Source organism: Sarcophilus harrisii, chromosome 2 (assembly GCF_902635505.1).
Source record: "Sarcophilus harrisii chromosome 2, mSarHar1.11, whole genome shotgun sequence".
NCBI classification, from domain to species: Eukaryota; Metazoa; Chordata; class Mammalia; order Dasyuromorphia; family Dasyuridae; genus Sarcophilus; species Sarcophilus harrisii.
In genome coordinates this window covers 573764972-573772052 of record NC_045427.1, presented here as the reverse complement: position 1 = coordinate 573772052, position 7081 = coordinate 573764972, and positions in this window count along the sequence as shown.

The following is a 7081-nucleotide window of genomic DNA, read 5'->3' as shown; positions in this document are numbered from 1 at the left end:
CCCAGAAAGTATGGTGGCAATTGTTTAAGGGACCTGACCACACCCTGTGAGATCCATATAAAATAAACTGATTTGAATCTCAAGGACTGAGTATCTGGCTGTAGAGATGAAAGAAGTGTTGGACCCTGAGAAGGAATCCATTGAGGAGAAAAGAATCCTGGTTTTGGCCTTGTCTCCTTCTCGCCTCCCAATCCCTTTGGTCACCAAGTGAGACCTTGCACTTTGAAGGCTTTAAAGAATTGGAATTTTCATTAGTGTCCCAATGACATCTCTTGCACAGCAAAGACCAATGGCAGTGTCTACCTTGGGATTAAGGACAAACTATGGATGCTAAAGAAAGGCAGCTCTAGGAATCCACAAGTATCTGAGTAAAGGAATTATTCCATGCATGAGGAGTCCTTCATATGTCAAGTCAATAAATGTTTATTAAACACTTACTGTGTACCAAATATTAGGCTAAGCTCTGGGGCTACAAAGCAAAACAAAGAGGGCCTTTCTTGCCCTCTAAGCACTCACAGTCTGATGGGGAAGACAATTTATAAGCAATTATTCCCAACCAAACCACCTATGGAAAAATTGGAAATAATCATAGAAGAAAGATGCAAGTATCTGTTAATTTTTCAAAAAATAGATATGGGGTGCTCATGAAGATGTGTAACCCTAGAGGAATAAAAAGTACTTTCTGTATCAAGGATATCTGAGTTATACCATTGCTAGGCCTTAAGCTCTAAGATTAAGCCCACATTCTCTTGGACTCTGTTCTAATGGAACAGTATGTTTCCAGTTTGATTGTCCCTTTTCCCAATATATTTTTTAAAAGAAATATTTTGTTGTCATTAAGTTTCCCCAATATTTTTAGTTTATTACATGCTTAATTACACCAACATACTTCTTTTTATAATGTACCCCTTTTTATTCATTGTTACCTGTTCCATATAAATGTTTTATTGGTGCTCAAAAAAAACCACATGTCAGACTTTTCCATTTACTTTCATAACAGACAGAAATATATTGTTCAGCCCATATCTACTCTTTGCTCTTTTTTCAATTTGGCAAGGAATTATTAAGTATGTGCCACTTGCAAGATGCTAGGTTCTGGAGATAAAAAGACAAAGATGGAGATAAAAAAAAAAGACAAGCCCCCATGATGCAGATTGTATTTTACTTGGTAAATCATGATTACAAGTCAATCTTTGCTAGGAATAGATGGGATCCTGGCACTGTAATGGAGATGAGGAGCTTTAGTCCGTACAATGTACAGGGTACAACTTTATTTTTAAAAAATTCAATAATATTTTATTTTTCCAATTACATGTAAAGATAATTATCAACATTTATTTTTTTATAAGATTTTGAGTTCCAAATTTCTTTTCCTTTACCTTCCTCCTCCCCAAGACAGCAAGCAATCTAATATGGGCTATACATGTACAATCATTTTAAACATATTTCCATATTAATCGTATTGAAAGAGAAAAATCAAAATAAAAGGAAAAACCATAAGAAACAAAAAAACAAACAACAAAAATGGTGAAAAGAGTATGCTTCAATCCACATTCAGTCTCCAGAGTTCTCCCTCTGGATGTGGATGGAATTTTCTATCCCATGTCTACTGGAATTGTCTTGAATCACCACATTTCTGAAAAGAGCTCAGTCTATCATCTTTAGTCATCACACAATTTTGCTGTTACTATGTACAATGTTCTCCTAGCAGAAGCTCATTTACATCAGTACATGTAAGTCTTTCCAGACTTTTGTGAAATCCTCTTGCTCATCATTTCTTATACAACAATAATATTCCATAACATTAATATACCATAACTTATTCAGCCATTCCCCAACTGATGGGCTTCCACTGGATACAAAAAGATTTTTGTTAAATCATGATGATGATACTCTGCTAAAGATGACCATACCCCCTCTTTATTCTCCTCCATCCCTTGTGACTTGGTAACTTTAGAACTTTTAGAGGAGCTGACTAATAAAGTAGGACAAACTTTGGACTTGGAATTAGGAGGTTTATTTCTGACTCTGACATATGCCAATAGTAACCATGGACAAATTATTTTAACCTAAGTTTTCTCACTTGTAAAATTGGGATAACAACACTCCCTGGCACATAGTTATTGGGAAGAAAATTCATTGTAAGTCTTAATCATTATAGAAACATAAATTATTTTTTATTACAAACATCTTCACTGGAGCCAGTTGGATCTAATCTGTCCAGTATAATTCCTAAGGACATATCAGGGTTAGAAGGTGATATTCTAATACTGAAGTAGAATCAACCAATATGTTTCTACTTATTAGTGTAACTAGTGTGATATCTAATGTAACTAGAGATAAGTTCTTTAAAATATATTTATTCCTTTAGTTGCTTATTATTTGATTCATGTCTGTTGCTGGGAGGCAGCATGATGTAATAGATCGAGTGAAAACTTTGGAACCAGAAAAACCTGAATTCTAGCCCTTTCTCTAACACCTGCTGAATGTGATCCTGCATAAACCACTCAATCTCTTAATAAGGTAGACAAACCATTTGCTATTTATTTATGAGTTGCAGAGAAGGTGTGGTGGGCTTTCCCTTATGTGGGAGTTTCCTACATATCAATGAAATGACAGATCCAATCCCCATTCCTATTCCTTCCTGTACATTTTTATTAAATTATTTGAATATTCTTTGGATGCCAGAGAATCATCCATATTTTGTCCAGGTTATTTGGATTTATCTAAATATTTCAGATAAAGATTTTTGGGAAGAATGACAAGGCCTGAAATACTCAGATAATTGCTTCAATTTTCTTTTTTTTTTTTCCTTTTGTGTTTCCAGACCCAGACAAGCTTCATGATCTGAAATGGTTGAGCAGGAAGAAATCTTAAAACATAGAATAATTACATGTAAATACAAGAATATCTTCCTGCCTTCCTAGATTTTACAAGCTTGATACTTACCAAGTGTGAATAGAAGATCCACCTGTCCCTGAACTCTACTGGCACCCTCAAGGAATGCCTTAAGACTAACTCAGATTCTCATGCTGGATGGGCTTTAATGATCAGGTACAGTAATCATTTCAGTTTTTTCTCTTCTGTTTTTTTTAATTCCTTTGTTTTAAGCATGCTGATTTTGGAGGTTAGGTTTATTTGCTACAATGACAAAACATCCTGTTAGAAAAATCATTTCTCACTGAGTAGCTTTTAGAGTTCTGTGGACAATAGCCCATAAGTAAGAATATAAGGTTAAATTCTATATCCTCAAGCAAAAGTTAAAGGGTCCTCTACCCTTTCATTAATTATGAAATGAAGCTATTTCCTTTAATGGGGAGGAATAGAGAATCCTTGTACACAGAGGCGACCTAAACATTATTTACCTCTCTTTCCATTTTTGAAATACATCTTTTTTCATATTAGTTATCCAGATAATCCTGGTAAACTATACATTTTTTTCTTCTATAATTCATAGTCATCATAAGAGAAGACAAATAAAAACTCGATTAATTTGGAAGTTCTGTCTACACAGTATAAGCAAAACAATTTGATTAAATTTGGTATAATGGCATGAACTTTTCAACCAGTTGTTTCGATTAGTTTCAACTAGTTGTTTACATACTATGTAGACAGTGTCCAAGGCTAAGTTTTCCTCTCTTGAAAACAAAAACTATCAGAGAACAGTTTTGTGTCTGACTAAAACATGGCAAATTGAATCATAGAACATTACAGGTTTGGGCAGGGAAAATTAGACATAGAAACAATCTGTGAGATCTCCAGACAAACAATTTTGTTCCTGATTCTGTATGATTTTAAGCTGGGAATTTCACCCTCAAAAACATTATTTTGTATCATAAAGAGAAAAGAAATATCTCTCCAAAATTTCAAGGTTTTTATGGGTTGTAGATTTTCCTACAGACCAGAGCAACTCCAAAAATTTAAATGAGACGTCAGGACTGTTTCATGTGGGCAAGATGGTACCTTTTATGTTTTCAATAGCTACATGTCAGCTTTATGTTAGGAAGTCAGGCACATGGAACATGGAACACCTCCTCCGCCAGCTCCTTTAGTGAAATGATTTCTGAGCTGTAAAGTTGCGGGGTTGTTGCTATTGAAAGTCCCTGTGCTTGTGAGAAAAGGTCGAGAGTGCATTGATCAAACGATAATTGGAGGTGTAATTAAGGCTGGCTCCTGGCCAACATTTCCCGCCCCATGTAAGAAAGGTGCTATGGAGATGCTTACAGATTTTGGTGTGAGTAACACAATACTTGATTCACAAGTGAAGTCTGGTCTGTATGTCCTCTCTACATCTTGAAATTCCCACCAAATACAATGGCTTAGGAGAAGTGGTTTCAGCAGGCTTCTGTTTAGTTGGGATTCTCTTGTTCTGATTCCTACTATAGAAGAAAATTTGTCTCATACTTGCAAGAACCTCAAAAAATTGGAATGCTGAAATGTTGTAAACTGACTGTTTCAGGTATACTGTTTCAGAACACAGAGATCCTTCCAAAGGACCATCTTTCTATTTTGGACAGAGGATTAGGAGATATTCTATAGAGAAACTCTGTTCCAAGTCTTATTTTACTTTCTTCTTCTCTGGCAAGAAGATTGCTCTTTGATCTAGAAGGGACAAAGTAAAAATGTCTAATAGAGCTTTGATATCCAATATCAAAAGGAAGATAATAGTAGTAGAGGATCCAGTAGCCTTCATGAATTTAAGTTACCAGGTTCAGATAAGTTATATTCTAGAGTGCTAAAAAATTAGTAGATACGACAACTGAGCCATAGTCAGGAAGCTCTGAAAGACTGAATAGAATGAGGAAGGTACTACAGAGATATAGAAGTACAAATATTGACCCAATTTTCGAAAATAGAGTAGAGCCTTTTGATTATAAGTCAGTCAAAATAACTTCCATTCTAAGATACTGAAACTTTCCATGAAAGGATTAACCTTCTAGGAAGATAAGCAGTGATCACAAAGAGAAGGAATGATTTCATCAGAATGGGTTATGCCAAGCTTAATTCATTTTCTTTTTTGATTGAATTAATAGACTGGAAGATCAAGGAAATGGAGTAAATATATAGTTTATCTAGATTTTAGGAAAGCAACTGGAAAAATGAAAAATATAAAGTAGATGATGGTACTAGATGATGAACTTGGAATTGGTTGAATAGCTGAAACCAAAGAATAGTCAGTGGTTTAGAAAAAAGTCTGCAGGGGAATGTTCTAGGGATTGTGTAAGGCCCTATGCTATTTAGTATTTTTTTCAACTAACTCAATAAGAGCCTAGATAATATGCCTCTCAGATTTATAGATGACACAAAGCTAGAAGTTTTGGTCAACACATGGAGAGAGAAAATGTAAAAAGATCTTGCTAGTTTACGATAGGGGTAAGAAAAACTGTAGCCTATGAGCCAAATGTCTGCCCTCTGTTTTTGTATGACTTATGAGCTAAGAATGGTTTTAAAATGTAAAAATACTTGTATATATATATATATATATATATATATTATATATATATAAATTTATATTTAAAATATAAAGTATAAATTTATATTAACATTTAAAGATGCAAAATCTATTTTAAACTCATAGGTCATACAAAAACTTTTTGTGGCCATAGTTTAATGACTCCTGGTCTAAAACATTAGGCCAAAGCTACTAAGAGGATTTTAATAGGGATAAATGTAATATCAGACATGTGGGTTCAAAAATCCACTTTGTAAGTGAAATGTGAGAAAATATTAAGAGATCAATATGTCTGGGAAATATCTATTGGTTTTAGAGAAATGAAAATTCAGTGTGAGTCAATGATATGATATGGCTACCAAGAAAATTAATTTGATATTGAGAGATAGAGTACAGGACCAGGAAGATGATAAACGCACTGTATTGTGTTTTGGTCAAACCACACATGGAGTATTTTTTCAGTTCTGCATGACAAATTTTAAGAAGAACATTAATAGAGTCTTCAGAAACCTTCAGTGTCCTTTTCTGAATTCATACTTTCATTGGCAAACTGAGTTCTCAGAGCAAGACTATATCTTTCCCTCAGAGTTCTATGGATTCCTCTGAGGGGTTAGGGATATCTTTCTATTGCCATCAGCCCAAGCGACCATTCTAGTGTATTCTCTTTAATGTAAAGTCAGTTTTAGTATCTCCCTTATATCATTAAAAATAGAAAAGAGGTGAAAAGAGGAATCCTAGTGTGATCCTGAGCAGTTGTGAACAAGATGCTTCACAGAGAAAAATAGAGCCAAAACAATGGGAGAACAGAAATGGAGGAATAGAATGTGGGTTACAGTCAGAGTGGAATGGAGTAATGGAAGGAGAGTAAATGGAAATAAATGGAAGGAGAGCTGTCTAGTGTTGTACTGCCATCATGTTACTAGACCTAAAAGTTTCAATGGAAACCTGATAATTCTAGAACCAAGATTGTGTAAAGAAGTAGTAGGAGACAAAGATGGAAAAATAGGTTGGCATCAGATTATAGAAGGCCTTAAGTATTATGCTCAGAAACTAAACTTTTAAAATCTTATAGGCCCAAAGATTTATGAACAGGTAAGGGACCTGAAGACACTTTCAACTTTTAGCAGTAGAATTCAGTTGAAAGAGACTGAACTTATACTCAGGAGGTCAGAATTTCTGGTCCCAGGACTAGCTCTTTGACAATGGATGTCACTTTTTCTCTGTTTTTTCATATTAAAATGAGGAAATTGTATTGGGTGAATGGTAAAGTTCCTTCTTGTTCCAACATTCTATGATTCTTTTCTTCTATGAAAATGAGATAATGGATATGAAAATACTCTGGGATTTAAAGTCCTATACAGACCTGTAATGTTTGTGTAACAATAAGTAACTCTACCTTTAAAAATAATGTCTAAATCAGGAGGGATTAAAACCTACAGATCTACCTTGATGATTTAAAAAAATAAGACCATTTAAGTGGGACTGCTTTGGAAACTGTACTGAAGGGCAGAGCCCAAGCTTAGGCAAACAATGACTTGAAAATGAAGCTGTTGCCACTGCCATGAGGTTTCAAGAGCACTACCTGCCAGCTCAGCATTTAATTTCCATCTTGGAAGGCGAACACTAAAT